The following is a 17,257-nucleotide window of genomic DNA, read 5'->3' as shown; positions in this document are numbered from 1 at the left end:
CAAGAACACTTGATTTGAGAAGATAAGGAAGCGGTTGAACATATAGCCTACATGGGTTCTAGCAGTTTTGTACACAGGGGAGTGCACACGCAGCCAGGGATTCCAAAATGCTAGGCGGCTAAGTGTTTATCATTGGAAGTCCCATTAGAGCCCTATACAGTATGACAAGAACCTGTTGTCTTGTTGGCTGGGGGTTTTATCCACTTGCTCGCACGCTGTACAGTTTGTGACACCTTTTAGAAGAACATACCATTGTGTTGCAAAGTTTTAGCCACTGCTGACAAGGCGGGGTTCCGCGATCGGAGGCAGCCTCTGATTGTTTGGAAGCTGCAGTCACTCAAACGTTCTCACGTGTGATTGGTGTCATACAATAAAACTTCATTTACAAAGCATAGGAATCAATTCTGATGTACTCACGTTAAGATATGTTATCCCAGAATAGAGTTGGTGGGAGTACAGAAACCAAAGAAACCAGACAAAAAAAACTTGTTATACAAGTAAGAAACAGAACAGGCAAATCTGTGCTGACAACGTGGGTATGTGAAAGGGTGTAAGATATTGTGCAGAACAGACATGTGAAAGACACAAGATTGCACGCAAGATCAGATGCATGATGCAACTTGCAGAGAGGACAGTTTCCCCTTTGCGAGCAACACTCCAGATTGTGGACATGATGAATAACCACAAGGCCTTGCTGAGTGCTGAGTTCCTTTGATGAAACTTAATGAAGAAAAACCTGGGCAAATATAGCCTATTATCTGCCTACGCAACTGAATCCTCTTTTCTGATTGGCTGATGGGGTTGCAACTAATTCCCTATAACCTGTCTGGCGTCAAACGTGCGACTAAGTTAGGTTACTAATTCTAAACTGCAGGTTGCTATGGCCCAAAAGCCAGTCGTTAGTTCTATCGCATTTGTTTATCAAGTCAAGAGTCAGTCGTTAATTCTATCGCATTTGGTTGTCAAGCCAAGAGCCAGTCGTCAGTTCTATCGCATTTGGTTGTCAAGTCTGTCGCCCTAAAAGTTCTACTACATGCGAGGCGCGCCTGATTACGTGCGCACTAAATATTCTGCAGTTGGCATAATTCATTGGTTACAAATTTACAGATAGGCCTAGCAATAGATGACAAAAATACCCTGTACCGAAATTCTAAGCACCTGCCTCGCCATCAATTGTATCGAAACGAGTCACCTCGCCATCTACTCCACTCCCATGGTTTTTAAAATGTAACCTAGGCTATTTCCCACTGCCTTCCCTTTGTTATTGATCAGAAAACATCCCTTTTTTAAAATTAGGCTACTCTCCTCTTGTGGGGAAGGAACACGTGTGAAAGGGGAGAGTTATTAAAAATGACCCTAGCGTGGGGAATCTCTTTCTCTTTCTCTTTCTCTCTCTCTCTCTCTCTCTCTTTTACGCACGAAGTTGACAGGCAGCCTGTGATGATCAGCAGGGGGAAATAGACGCGTGATGCGACATGTGTCGATTCAGCATGTAGAAATGCTTCGCAAGTTTTTGTCTTTAAACTTCCATCCCGCTGTGGTATAGGGCCAAAGGAAACTTAAATAATCACAGCGTCGGCAGGCTACCAAACGAAGATTCTAGGAGCGTCAAGTTGGACGCCCGCACAGCAACATTCTATCTTGATAGAACATGGTTCCGACAACTTTACAGACAGTAATAGATTAAAAGTACCCCTCCATAATGGCAGATAAGCGGGATAACGGCCTTCGAGGTCGCGCTGTGCGCGTCGCCAAAGTTTGGAGCCGCCGCCTCGCCATTAATTTCGTATTAACCGGTCACCTCGTCGGCCGTTATCCCTTACTTAAATGAGGCCTTGTTTTTGTAAATAATGATACATCTGGTGTCCTCACACAGTTCCTCTATCTTCACTTTTGTGAATGACGATAGTAATATGTATATATATATCACAATAATACTGTACAGTTGGCTCAAAGTGCGCATGCACACACACACACAAATACTTGAACAGCTTGTGGAAAAACCACCAGGTCTAACATCTGCAGATGTAAAGGCTAACTTGGAACAGTCTTGGGTAGTTGTTTCAACAAACAGCATATGCAGAACACTACACAAAGCAGGACTCTGTCGCATCTGTTACTGGAGGCCTTAACCACATCACAGGCATCACGATATACAGCTAAATGTAAAAACCCTCTGCAAGAACACTTGATTTGAGAAGATAAGGAAGCGGTTGAACATATAGCCTACATGGGTTCTAGCAGTTTTGTACACAGGGGAGTGCACACGCAGCCAGGGATTCCAAAATGCTAGGCGGCTAAGTGTTTATCATTGGAAGTCCCATTAGAGCCCTATACAGTATGACAAGAACCTGTTGTCTTGTTGGCTGGGGGTTTTATCCACTTGCTCGCACGCTGTACAGTTTGTGACACCTTTTAGAAGAACATACCATTGTGTTGCAAAGTTTTAGCCACTGCTGACAAGGCGGGGTTCCGCGACCGGAGGCAGCCTCTGATTGTTTGGAAGCTGCAGTCACTCAAACGTTGTTCTCACGTGTGATTGGTGTCATACAATAAAACTTCATTTAGAAAGCATAGGAATCAATTCTGATGTACTCACGTTAAGAGATGTTATCCCAGAATAGAGTTGGTGGGAGTACAGAAACCAAAGAAACCAGACAAAAAAAACTTGTTATACAAGTAAGAAACAGAACAGGCAAATCTGTGTTGACAACGTGGGTATGTGAAAGGGTGTAAGATATTGTGCAGAACAGACATGTGAAAGACACAAGATTGCACGCAAGATCAGATGCATGATGCAACTTGCAGAGAGGACAGTTTCCCCTTTGCGAGCAACACTCCAGATTGTGGACATGATGAATAACCACAACGCCTTGCTGAGTGCTGAGTTCCTTTGATGAAACTTAATGAAGAAAAACCTGGGCAAATATAGCCTATTATCTGCCTACGCAACTGAATCCTCTTTTCTGATTGGCTGATGGGGTTGCAACTAATTCCCTATAACCTGTCTGGCGTCAAACGTGCGACTAAGTTAGGTTACTAATTCTAAACTGCAGGTTGCTATGGCCCAAAAGCCAGTCGTTAGTTCTATCGCATTTGTTTATCAAGTCAAGAGTCAGTCGTTAATTCTATCGCATTTGGTTGTCAAGCCAAGAGCCAGTCGTCAGTTCTATCGCATTTGATTGTCAAGTCTGTCGCCCTAAAAGTTCTACTACATGCGAGGCGCGCCTGATTATGTGCGCACTAAATATTCTGCAGTTGGCATAATTCATTGGTTACAAATTTACAGATAGGCCTAGCAATAGATGACAAAAATACCCTGTACCGAAATTCTAAGCACCTGCCTCGCCATCAATTGTATCGAAACGAGTCACCTCGCCATCTACTCCACTCCCATGGTTTTTAAAATGTAACCTAGGCTATTTCCCACTGCCTTCCCTTTGTTATTGATCTGAAAACATCCCTTTTTTAAAATTAGGCTACTCTCCTCTTGTGGGGAAGTAACACGTGTGAAAGGGGAAAGGGGAGAGTTATTAAAAATGACCCTAGCGTGGGGAATCTCTCTCTCTTTCTCTCTCTCTCTTTTACGCACGAAGTTGACAGGTAGCCTGTGATGATCAGCAGGGGGAAATAGACGCGTGATGCGACATGTGTCGATTCAGCATGTAGAAATGCTTCGCAAGTTTTTGTTTTTAAACTTCCATCCCGCTGTGGTATAGGGCCAAAGGAAACTTAAATAATCACAGCGTCGGCAGGCTACCAAACGAAGATTCTAGGGGCCTCATTCATAAAACTTTGCGGAGGAAATGCGCCAAAAGATGGCGCACGCACGAAACTCAGGATGTGCGTGCGCAAGAAAATATTCAGATTTATAAAGCATGGCGCACGCACGTTCCACGTCGATTTCCCTTTATAAATCCCAACTGACTCTGAAGTTGCGGCACATGTGCGCACCTGTGGACTCACCCATAATTATCTATGAATATTCAGTGAAACGCCCAAAATGAATATTTATATCTGTGGACGGCGTGCGGAAAGCAGACGAGATAGCCTATTTATCACATGTGGAGCAAACAGTTTTATTAGATAGGCCTAGAAAACGTTGGGCAATGTGGATCGGTTAAGTTTGGGAAGTCGTACAAAAAACAAAATCCCTCGAATTGCAGCATGTGAATGGTTATGTTCACAAAAGTTACACTATACCAGAAGTAAAAAATAATTAAAATAAGGATGGCATGGACATGAACCTGCCTAGTCATGGACATGTAGTATTAATTGAGTTGTGAACAAGTGGAAAAATAGCTGTGTCAAGGAAACATCTCACAGGGTATGTGCCCATGTGAAATTCACCGGTAGAAAATCTATTCGCTGTCTCATGGCACCTCATATGCACCGGGTTTACCGTTGGTCACTGCGCGCAGCTGTCTGCTTTCAGTTCAAAGCGACGCCCCACCTGTCGATCGACACAACCACAGACAGCATCACATCTATGGGCATTTTCTAGTCTGTATTTATTTAATCTGTGTATTATAAACGTGCATTATCAGTCTATTAGGCCAGCAGTATTAGAAATGCACACCTCTGCTCATTTGCTGACGAACCGCATGAAAAAGAAATGGCATGCAACAACAGAAACGAAGATGTCCATCAGTATGGCACTTGGCTGTATGCTTGTCTGTATGCCGAATGGCTGAGAAAATCAACCATTATCATATTAGTACAGCTGCACGTGGGACTCGAGCAGATGATTCTGCAACTGGCTTAGGCCTACATGTTTGCGTAATTCCTTGCAGAGTAGGAACGCATAAACGATTATAGCATAGGCCTACAGATATACTGGAAAGGTCCGTGAGTGATTTGGGTATTTCCAAATGTAATGTAGGCCTACCCTAAATATAAAATTTGAAGCGTTGGTTACTTCCTAACAAAACATGCATGACTATGAATGGGCCAGGTAGGCCTACTAATTATTTTCCACCATTACCAAACAAACAACAAACACGTTTTTCGTTGCGAACTGGATTAATGTTAAAGTGGCTATCGTGATACGTGACCTCCGTTTTTCCCCCTACCAATTTCGGGTCGTTCTTCCAGCTACCTCCCGAGGTCGCGCTTTCCGCGTTTGGTCTTTTGTTTAGGGCGTACGCATGGGTAAAACTTTGCGTGGAGCTGCGCATGTTTACCGCCAAGTTATTTTTCTATAAATACCAAACCTTGCAGTGAACTTGGCGTGTGCAGTCTTTTGTGCGTACGCAGCCGTTATAAATAAGGCCCTAGGAGCGTCAAGTTGGACGCCCGCACAGCAACATTCTATCTTGAAAGAACATGGTTCCGACAACTTTACAGACAGTAATAGATTAAAAGTACCCCTCCATAACGGCAGATAAGCGGGATAACGGCCTTCGAGGTCGACCGGTTATAGAAATTAGTGGCTTGGCGGAGGCAACTAAGTTAGGAGCCGCCGCCTCGCCATTAATTTCGTATAACAGGTCACCTCGTCGACCGTTATCCCTTACTTCAATTCAAAAGGCTCATTTCTCATGGAGTAAGTGAATGTTCTGTTGTTTACTCTATGTAAATTGGCCTATCACATGAGAGTACACAAGGTTTTTAACCCAACCACCAGTCACCAAAATCATGATCTGCATTATCAATTACAAAAAGAATTAGGCCTACAATCTCCCCAACCTTTTTTTTAATCAAATAGAGGGTGCTGTCAAGACTTTACGGATGGAGGCCCAAATGCAGCACACACAGATCAGGAGGTACTGGAACAAATGAGGTTTTATTAAAAGGTACACTGTGTAAGATTTTTAGTTGTTTATTTCCAGAATTCATGCTACCCATTCACTAATGCTACCTTTTTCATGAATACTTACCACCACCATCAAATTCTAAGTATTCATTTTGACTGGAAAAATTGCACTTCTCATACATGAAAAGGGGGATCTTTTTCGAATTTCCAGAAATAGCCATTTTTAGCTGCAAAAAAGACTGTACTTGGGCCATACTAGAAACTATTGTTTTGTTACTTAGTTAACCTTCATGAAAAGATCAAAATTGGCAATAGGCAGCCCAGTTTCAATGAACAGCATCGTTGCAGTACCCTTTTTGACCATTTCCTGCACAGTGTACCTTTAACCAAAAGACTACAAAATCAAACGCTCAGAAGATTGACAAAAAACTAAAACCCACGAAGGGGAAAACATTAACACAACTAAACACAGAAAACAAAGGTATTTACTACAAACAAGATACTACACTGACTGAAAATTGCAGATTAGCCGGGGAAGACGAGGAAAGACAAATGACACAGTACAGGACAAGGGAAACACAGGGCTTAAATAAACAGGGGGAAATTACAGCGTGACACAGGATAGGGCAGGAGACAACAGGATGCAGGTGATGACAGTGACAAGGATAACAAGGGCAGACGAGCTAACAAGGAACCAAATCAAATACAATTACAAAGACACAAGTCAGGCAGACAACAGAATGAGATACGGGTGGAGACATTCAGATTGGGCATAGAGAATGAGACAGACGGCGAGAACCAGACAGACAGACTGACAGAGCAAGGGCACCAGAGAGAGATTTTATTTTTAAAAGCGCTTTATTTTAACAACCAGAAAGTAGCTTGTTTACAAAACCAAAAGTAGGCCCTCAAGCCCTCATAAACAAACCCTCCCCCTTATTTTTTACTGAGCAAAGTACCTCCCCGTAACACCACTTATCAACAAATGTAGCCTATCAATCTATGCGTTTACATGAGACACTTAAGTCCGATTTAACTCACTTTAAATCTGATTAAAACTTAATTCCACTCTAAAAATATCATGTAAACACTTACCAAACAGGATTTAAGTTTATTCCGATTTAAACTTAAGTCTGATTAAAGTGGGTGGTTTAATCCTCTTTTAAATCCGATTAAACACGTTCCTCTGTCATGTAACCTTTTATTCGGAATTACAATAAATCCAGTCGTTCCACGCATGCTCGTTGACCACATGATGGCGCCAAGAGACCGTGCTCTTTGCCAGTGAGAAAAACATGGCGGCACTTCCTGTTAATTTTCACATGAAAGTTTTGCTTAATTTAAAGTCCCTAAGCGACTATAAATGTTGTGGCTTCCATATATTGATGTAAAAGTGCCCCACAAAGTAATGAAACACAAAGTTACTCCACATTACTATTTGACCACTCGTTTTTCTATGCTAACAGGGTAGCTAATGTAGCATTGTAAATGATCCAGGGAGAAAGGGGGAAATGTTGTGATTTCGGTCCGCCTGAGGCAACGATTTTCGTGGGGAAGATGACCTGCATCTCGGTGGCATTGGACCACGCCCCCGTGCCTTATTTGGCTCGCTCAGCACGTGCGTCCTCAGTCAAATCGCAATGCTTTATTTTCCCCAGACGTTTAATCGCATTTAGGTGAAAGTGCCATGTATACACATCGCAAAATAACTCTTAATCCGATCTATTTAAATCGCATTCATTAAATCGGACTTAAAACATCATGTACACGTAGCCAATGTCAGACATGTGCTTAAAAAAAGAGGAAATCAATATGAATCCTGGATCAGGCCAGAGAACAGATTTATTGCACTGCATTCTGCCTTACCGGTAATCTTAGTCCTTCTACTGATGTATAATGCCATAGGCCTATTTGCCTGACCCAGGATAAAATTAATCAACTGACATTTGGCTCTGTATTTTGTGTATAGCCTATAGTGTAACAGGGCTGTGCCTGTTCCTTGCTGGATGTTGTGTTACTGTTAATGTCTTTAAAATGTGTTGGGGAATATTACATGTACCAGGGATGTTATTGTGTACATGTTGCATCCTTAATGTTGAGATGTACAAGTTATTTCATGTTAGTGCTAAATTGCCACCTTGTTGTGAGAACTGGGTCAGGAATACCCCTGGCTGTTAGCCTGAGGCTATATTGTCTTTGAAGTAACACCTAATCCTGCTTGAATATCAATAAATGTGACTGAGCGACACATAACAATTCCTGGTTTTGTCACAATATATAAAAGTCTGTATTGTAAAGTGTTACCAAAGTCTGTTTAGAAAACTAGAGATGGGATTTATGGCTCTTAGATGGGATATGGATCTTAGTGGCTCGTTCCTTTCAAAGTCAAAACACTGGCTCTTTTTAAAATTATTTATCCAGTGTTTAATGTAATATTTTGACTCCACCTCTAGGTAATTTTGTCCAAATAACAATTGATTATCCTTCTGCTTCTAAAGATCATTTTTGCCACTATTTAAGGCAAACAATTGTGTTTTTTCCCCAAATGTAATTATTCACGTCAAGGTCACGTGCTTAAAATGAATGAAAAATGAACGAAAATGCGGTAGAGTGGCTCCCCCAGCTGTGATCCGGTTCCCATCGTTCACTTCAGGGAGCCGTTCAAAAGAACCGGCTCGTTCGTGAACGTCACATCTCTATAGAAAACACTTCACCAAAAGCAAGGAAAAGATTTGTTAAAATATCAAACAGAGCCAAAAGTCTAGTGCAATGCATAAAAGAATGAAAAACTGTCTCTCTTTGAAAACAAAACGGACAGTCCTGACAGACTGTGGGGTTAATGATGCAAGCAAACGCATTAATAGCCAGGATTCCATGGTAGCTGCTACGGCCTGCTCTATGAAATCAACTGTAGAAAAAAAATGTTGAACTAAACAGATGAAATATTTCGAACTGGAAGTATCATGGGAATTGGCAAGTCTTTGCAAGTCATGAGGTGCAAGTCTAAGTCCAGTCTATTGATGGTCAAGTCCAAGTCGAGTCGCAAGTCATCAAATTGACGACTCGGGTCCAAGTTACATTAGGCCAGTTTCACATCAGAGCATGGCGTGGCGGCTGCGAGCAGACGTGGTCTTTCTGCCGAGTCTCTGATGGTGTGTTTCTACTCAGCCTTTCACACTGACTACATCTAGTACGTCATTGTACGCGACCAGTCTTGTTTAATCCTGCCCCCACCCACTGTCTTCCTGACGCAACTGAACCGCTGTTTCCATACCCCTATGGATCACTCCACAATGGCATAGGTTTTACGCGGCCTGTTGAAACGTGCCTCTGCGTCTGTGTTCGGCTGCTGGAAAGGGGTTAGCAGGAAGGGGCACAATGGGTAGCCACTGTCTCCGAGAGGCCCCCAAGTCACCATCCTCTGCCACAGCCCAGAGTTGGCCCACATAAAGGCATAAAGGCTACCTGCAATTTGGCGCTATCCATGGTGCTGATTCACAGGATATTGTAAACGCGGACATCTCACGTTCACAAAAGAAAGAGGCTATTTCACATTGCACCAAGTTCAACGGCATCGAGCATTCCTATTTCATTGAAGTAAATCATTGCAGGACAATTCATGCAGGACTTTCAACCTGCACTAACTCAAAACATACACATGCACACACACACACACACACACACACACCGCACTTTCTGCACTAAACCCAAACATACACACACTGACACACAACTCATACTCACACACACACACACACACACACACACACACACACACACACACACACACATGCACACCGCACTTTCTACCTGCACTAAACACACACACACGCACACACGCACACAAACACACATACTGCTGCTGGTGTATTTGATAAACCTATTTTAATTATTTATTTTCTTCAAATGCTACTATTACTATGTCAGAACGCTATAAAGGACTTTTAGAAAAAGCACAACAAAATACCTCCTCTTAATGTATGTTCTCTACAAGTCTTCTGTTGTCCAGTCTTGCACTTTAAATGTCTGTATGACCACTGTTCATGTCCATACTGTCTTATGTCCATGTATGAGTACTGTCTATGTCTATACTGTCTATGTCCTTACCTAGATTAGTCTATGTCTGCATGGGAGAGCAAGAAACGCAATTTCAAATTCTTTGTATGACCAGTGCATGTAAAGAAATTGACAATAAAACTTGACTTGACTTGACTTGACAAAGTCGGTGAAGTCATTGAAAGCCTTGCAACAATGTAGGATAGTACAGTGACACACACACACAGATATGTAGAGACCTCAGCCACCTACTCACCCCGCGTCACAGCAATGCACAGTATCCACAGTAATGCTGTGTATATAAACATATTTGTGTGTCTCAGATGGCGCACTTGTGCACTTCGGGTTTCAGTGCGTAACCAAATAGTCCATGCACTGAAACATCGTAAAGTGCACAAGTGCGCCATGTGAGACGTAATAATGATTTTGGGCCTACTGTAAGACTTCAGTATGAACACTGCTCATGGATGAATGCATTGAAAGCCAAGGATGTTCAGTGTTGGAAAACGATGGCGGTCACATTTTACACATACCAGAATGTGCTGGGGGACAATAGCTCATTGTTCATTAATGTAGACACCACATTTGACAGACGCTTTTAGTGAGAGGCTCACACAGTATTTCAGTTGTCATGCACTTAGGTCATTATGAAGTAATTACCCGGGAATACACTCAGATGACGCAATGACAGAGGTTGACAAAATTGGAATGGAGATCCATGTGCTTTAATCAGAAATTGCTTCACTAGAGCCCTGTTAGTCAGACTTCACCTACAGCATGGACGAGGAGTTTTGGGAGGCATGGGGCCAGAAATGGACCACAAAACGAAAAAAGGGAGGAGTGAACGAAATCATTCAGGATCTGTGAAAAAAAAACAAAAAAACATTAGGCATAGTCATGTTTACATTACATTTAAATAGTCATGTTTACATTACAGGCTACAGTGTATGATACAGTCAGTGCTTACCCGCTGACCTGGCACTGGCTCGCACAAGAGCCAGTTTATCCCTCCTGTACGCCCTTGGGGTCATCACTATGTTCCCCAGGTCCTAACTTAGGACCCCTTTTTCAGAAATCGGTTCTATGTTCCCCGCTGCTTCCAAGTATACTGCCGCATGGCAAAGCGCAGGTTGTTGTTGCACCTGATAGGTTAGGTTTAGGAATAGTTTTGGTCAGGGCACAAATTTACAACTCAGAAACATAGCATTACTGAAAGGTTAGGTTTAGGAATCAGTGATGCGCGGGCTGACCCGAAATCAGCGGGCGCTTGCAGTTAACCGCGGTCGACCGCAGGCACGGGTTATGAAATATTATTTTTAATGAAATTCGGGTTGGGTGCGGTCGGTCAGGTCAGGACCTTTGAAATTATGCCGAATTTTAAAGTAGGCTATAGCCAATAGGCCATAGTTTACTTTAGCAGGCAGGGACATATTTTGCGAAATAGATCAAAGTTTATATGGCTGAATAACTAAGATGGTGCCACGAGCTCTGCAGGAGACTTAATGAGGCTCCTGCGTCGGCCGAATCCTCTGCACGCAACTGGTGCAGCAGGTGCAACCATTGAGTGCATTTTGAAGAACACAGAGGGTGCTCTCTAAACAGTGCAGTGATGGATATAACCTACACATTTTCTTATACAATTGTAATGGGTTCGCACTCATGTGTTGCTTACAGAGTTTGTTTTCATTTCCTACCACGACTACGAGGCAATCCACTTGACGGCTGGCTCCGTATGCTCACCAACGTACAGATTAATTTCCTCCACAGCTAGGGATTCGAGTGGCTATATGCCTACATTGTCGAAATAGAACAGGCAACTATAGCCTATACAATGTCCAAATTATTAGCCTACTCCCTTTGAATGCAGTGCTCATTTGAGTAATTTAGCCTACAGTGGAAGAACAATGCCCTCGCCACTTAAAGGGACACTGTGCAGGAAATGGTCAAAAAAGGTACTGCAACTATGCTGCTCATTGAAACTGGGCTGCCTACTGCCAAATTTGATCTTTATATGAAAGTTTACTAAGTAATAAGCAAATATTTTTAGTGTGGTCCAAGTACAGTCATTTTTGCAGCTAAAAATGGCTATTTTTGGAAATTCAAAATGGCGGACCATGGAAGGGATCCCCCTTTTCATGTACGAAAAGTGCATTTTTCCAGTCATAGTGAATACTTAGAATTTGATGGTGGTGGTAAGTATTCATGAAAAAGGTAAGATTAGTGAATGGGCAGCATGAATTCTGGAAATAAACAACTAAAAATCTCACACAGTGTCCCTTTAAAAGAAATAGGCTAATAAATCGCCTAAATCATAAAATAGCATTGTATGAAGATCAAACTTGGTAGTCTGGGTAACAGACAAACACATTATGATCGAAATGCTCATATTAGAAACGAATAATTTGTGAGAAAATGTTATCTATTCAACATAGGCTTTTTGTTGGACAGGGCATGTCGCATAGTGAGTGCAACTGTCAATCAGTTGAGAAGGGCTCTGCAGCCTACGTGATCATGAATGGATCTTTACATTGCAGTCATCGAAGATTACGAGAGTGCACGCTTTGTGTGGGCTAAATGATCATTTGCGCTAGAAAGACAAGCGTTGCCTATAGTGGCACCAGGCAGCGCAGGTTGCGTTCGTGGTTTGTGTGACGCGATTATCTTTACCAAACTCCCAAATTAACCGCTTGGTCTCTGGTGAAGGAGGGGGTGGCCTTGGCACCCTGTCCCTCAACTTCAGGATAGGAAAAGGCGAAACCAATGGGGCACCTAAGTCACGCCCTTCTACTTCCGATCTATGGGGCTGGAGCTCTCAAAATTTTGAATGAGAGTTAATGGAGCGAGTCAGGTTAAATCCTCATCCCGTTTGGCATGTGCTCCGGATTTCACATATAATGGCAGTGAATTTGAAAGGTTTGGATTTGCGTCGCAAAACCACCCATTTTCGACACGCAAGACACGTTATTTTAGCTCTTGTGCAAAACTGTGTAAGAGACTACACGTGCGCCTCGCATATCTGACGTGAACCGAGGCACAGCCAACCCTACCGCTGCACTGCGGCTTAAGTGGCTGCACGTCGGACATGCGACGTCTGTTGTGTAGTCCAAATAATTTTATATTTTTGCACACACACAACTCAAAAATCGCTTGCCACGTGAAGTCAACAAGCACACCATTGGTTGTTATTAATTCTGAGGCACAGCATATGTGTGATCGACGGGGAAATGCGAGGTGGATCGGAAAATAGCTTTGATCAGTCCATTACAGCCCAGTCAAAAGTTTTTGCGTTGCCAGCCCCATAAGCCGCCCGGAAGGGGTGGAGACTTAGGTGCCCCATTTCAGTTCAGGAAAAGGACAGAGCAGAGGAGTAGCCTACCAAACCAAAAGAAGATTAAGTGTTCTAGGCTACATTGCCACTATGGGTGTTTTCATAGCCCACCTGGTCCCTATCATCAACCATTTAAGCGAACTTAGACCTGCAGCTCAGCATTTTCTGTGATGTGAAGTGTAGGCTACCCAGACCCCTTTATGTGAACTGAGACCTTTATTGACGTGATTGTGCGTTGCCAATGACGCTAGGGTGTTCATAAGACGCACGGCTACTATTTTCAAAGGCGGGTCGGGAAGCGGGCCGGGTCAATATTTTTCAGGAATATTTCTTGCGGGCAGGGCAAGCGGGAGGACTAGGGGAAAAAGCGGTGGGTTGTGTCTTGTTGGTTGTGCCCGCACCCCAGGTTAAGAACCACTGCAATACGTCACCTGCCCCCCCTCAATACTTCAGGACTATCGATACTGTGAGATGCACATGGATTTTTATGTATTATTTATTTACTGTTAATATATCTTTAATTTTGTGGGCATTCTTGGGTTGCTACTAAACATAATCTCGCTATATTTATATAGTGACAATAAAAGTCTACTCTACTCTACTCTCTCTACTCTTGTTTTTTCGTCGGCCCGCGCATCACTGTTAGGAATGGTTTTGGGAAGGGCACAATTTGAAAACTCAGAAACATACAATGCGGGGAACTTGGGACACTTTTTTCAAAAAACGGGTCTATGTTCCCTGCTGCTTCCAAGTAGACTGCTGCCGCATGGCAAAGCACAGGTTGTTGCACTTCTGATAGGTTAGGTTTAGGGATAGTTTTGCTCAGGGCACACATTTACAACTCAGAAACATTGCATTTCTGACAGGTTAGGTTTAGGGATGGTTTTAGGAAGGGCACAATTTGAAAACTCAGAAACATACAATGCGGGGAACATAGAACCCTTTGTAGTGGGCGAGACCGTTACAGGAAGTAGTTCGACTACGCCACCCCCGGGGGTGGAGCCCCCGGAGGAAATTAATTAGGGGTAGTTACAGATACCCCGGACCAACACACAATGTACCCGCACAATAGATTACCAGGCAAACACAGGTTCGTGCACAATGGAGGCAGAGACAGTGGTGACAATTTATAATTCAAATCTTTATTATTATTTTCAGTATAAAAATATGTTGGTCACTCTCTGTAATAAATATAAAAAGTTACTCACAATTCGTAAAGTGCAGGGGTGGGCGTGCTGCCACCACACCCGCGGATCTGTAAACACCTGCCCCAAAGTATGTTCGCTAATTCACACTAAACAACACACCTGGTAGGCCTAAGGCCTTAGAACCCACACTCAGGTTGTCAGACTGTGCCACTAGGGGCTGGCACGGCTAACACATTAGGGCCAATGGCACACCTCAGAATTAACAAAAGAAAAGTAAAGAAATAGTTCACAACAAACAGAAATAATTCACGGCAAACAGAAACAAGAAGAAATCACAGCAAACCATGCAAAATAAATCAAAATCCAATAAGCACATGCAGTTAAATTAGAAATTAGATAATTGAATGAAATAATAAAAAAAGGGAAATTAGGCACAGCAAACGAAAGAAAACGAAATCAAAACATGAGGTAAACCAATGCCAGAGGCTCAGCTCAGTGCAGTCCCCTAGGTATCCCCACACTACCTACACACACACACTCACACGCACCAGCGTACGCACACGCACACACACTGTGGAATGGCTCACACACCAGCTCACACCGAGCCGAGCGCCCACACACACACACACACACACACACACGAATGTCCAATTTCCGAGGCCGGAGCAGCAGCCGAAATACGGGTTCCCGGCTTCCAGAGGCACCACACAACCGGGGCTAAAAGTCGCCGCTCGTGCACCTAAACGCGTGGTGTGTCTGACCACGGCCACACGGATACAACCTGCGAGGGAGGAGGAGAGCGTTAGCCAAGCTAGCAGGACACCCACTATCACACGATTCTGCTGCCGAGAGGTTACCTTACCCGGAGATGAGGGTGCACCGATGCGCGATTCTCACAGTCGGAGTGCCAATACAGAGGTACACGGCCGAGGCGCCGGTAGCGACCACATGCTGAAACCATAATAATGGCCGTCGTTAGCAACCATGGTACGAAAACAAACAGTCAGGGCTGGGTAAAGGCACAAGCTAACCCACTATAATACATACCGGCGTGCAGGAGACGGGAAAGGCGCAAGGTAACCGTTGGTATTGTCCACCGAAGTCCTTGCCAGTGGAGAAGCAAGAGATCACTCTAGCCAAGTAAGAGACGCCAAGTTGGAATCACAACCTATAGAACAGCAGACGCGAAGTTAGCCACTAGCTGCTGGCTAGCACATAAACAGCGACAAGAAATGGTCCACATACTCACGAGGACAAGAAATGGTCCACATCTCCTAGATCTGAACTGGACACCGCACTCCTCTCGACGGCGAGGGGAGAAGCAACCACAGCATTCGCCGGTGGTGATGAAACGCGCAAAGGGGAACTTTGCAGGCTTACCGAATACTAGCCACTGGCAGTGTTTATGAAGAGACTTCCCATAAGCCTCTACGAGCGGCGTGGTGACGTGTGCCGCAGCGTCAGACTTCCCTTAAAGGAGCAGCGCTCCATTTAGACAAAGGGTCCCATACAGAGACAGGGGAACATAGGATCTGGTGAACATAGGTACGCTCCCATGCCCTCACCTCCTCATGGTGCTGCTGGTGCTGCTCCCTCAGTGCCAACAGCTCCTCCCGAATCCCAGTATCACGAAACACAGACTCAAGGCAGAGAGAAGTCAGTTTTCAGTTTTTACTTGCAGATTTCCAAGAATGCAAACATAGGAATTGGACTCTTCAACGCTCAGAAGATCACATGGAATAACAGGTTAAAAACAATAGCAGTAGATTCAATCCAAAGGAAAACAAAAATCAGTCCAACAATAAAACAGAGGTCAGATGTCCAAAACACAAACAGAGAACAGAAATGATCTTGTAAGCTTCTTGAGAGTTCAAAAGGCAGGGAGGAAAAGGTCCGTGTAGCTCAGTATGAAGCCAGACAAAGAATGAACAAAGAGAAAGGCTTACTGTTGGCAATCAGGACAACAAAGGACAGGTGAGAAGTTTGGCAATTACGGCAACGAGGGTAACAGGTGTGGCCAATTAATAATCAGGGGAGACTGAGGTGCCGTTTCCACGTAGCTGGATATTTTTGTATGTGGATATTTTTTTCTCCTGCTTGTATTGGTTTTGCATTGGTTTTGCATTGGTTTTGGCCTTCCGTTTCCACGTAGCAGATATTTAAAAATCCAGGTGCAGGAGACATAAATAGCAGGAGAAAAAAATATCCTGTTTAGGGGTCTGAAACGCATTTGTTACAATGGAGGATTTTTTTTATCCACACGTTGCGTTTCCACCTAGCAGGAGAAAAAAATACCCTGCTAAAAAAATATCCTGCTACGTGGAAACAGCACCTGAGCGCGAAGCTATGTTTTCAGGGGATTGGAGAGTGGGCGTGATTGGTGGAGAGCGACACCCAGGGAGTAGGGCACTAAGGTCTTTCATGATGGCGTTTTTCAACCAGGCAGCAAATTTCCTAGGCAGCGAGCATGCTCACTGTGTCCGCGTGAAGCATCCTGATTAGAATTTCCATTCACGACGCAGTTTAAGGGAGTGACCTCTGCGCGGCAGTCGTGTAACATGGCGTTAAACCATCGCGGGAACAAAAGTTTTGTCAAGCAGCCACGCAGTACCACAAGAGCTGCTGCGCAGAAGACCTCCTCCATGCCGTCGGTAATCTGTGGTGATTGGCATTCATCAACCTGATGTGAATTGCAGCCCACATGCTTGTGAGGCAGTTCACTCGGAAGCAGCGTTTTGTATGTCTTGGGAAATCACGTTAGAAAAAACTGTCCAACTTGTTTGCCAAGCATTCAACCCCACCTTTATTAGACTAAGCAGATCTCGTGTTGATCAAGCATTTTTATGCTTGGTTGCGACTGTGCCTACTTTCTCTGCCTTGGACCTCAGGAGGGTATCGCAGCAGTCACAACGGTCCCGGCACCTTTGCGCCCCTTGGGGATGCAGTGCGGGTGGAACGGGGTGATTGGGA

General features: G+C 43.9%; 1 protein-coding gene and 1 long non-coding RNA gene across 3 annotated transcripts in view; one reads left to right on the top strand and one right to left on the bottom strand.

Moving 5' to 3' along the window:
- The window catches only part of LOC134438487 (NXPE family member 3-like), a 57,969-nt gene that overhangs the window by 13,748 nt on the left and 26,964 nt on the right, over positions 1–17,257 (top strand). The gene's annotated exons all lie outside the window — the stretch shown is intronic.
- On the bottom strand, positions 14,260–16,177 carry LOC134438489 (uncharacterized). Its single transcript, XR_010032592.1, has 2 exons — positions 15,537–16,177; positions 14,260–15,455 (listed from the first exon to the last, which is right to left on the bottom strand). It is a non-coding gene; the product is annotated as an uncharacterized LOC134438489 (long non-coding RNA).

The sequence above is a fragment of the Engraulis encrasicolus genome, chromosome 22, assembly GCF_034702125.1.
Source record: "Engraulis encrasicolus isolate BLACKSEA-1 chromosome 22, IST_EnEncr_1.0, whole genome shotgun sequence".
Lineage (NCBI taxonomy): Eukaryota > Metazoa > Chordata > Actinopteri > Clupeiformes > Engraulidae > Engraulis > Engraulis encrasicolus.
This window is presented reverse-complemented; position numbering and strand designations above follow the sequence as displayed.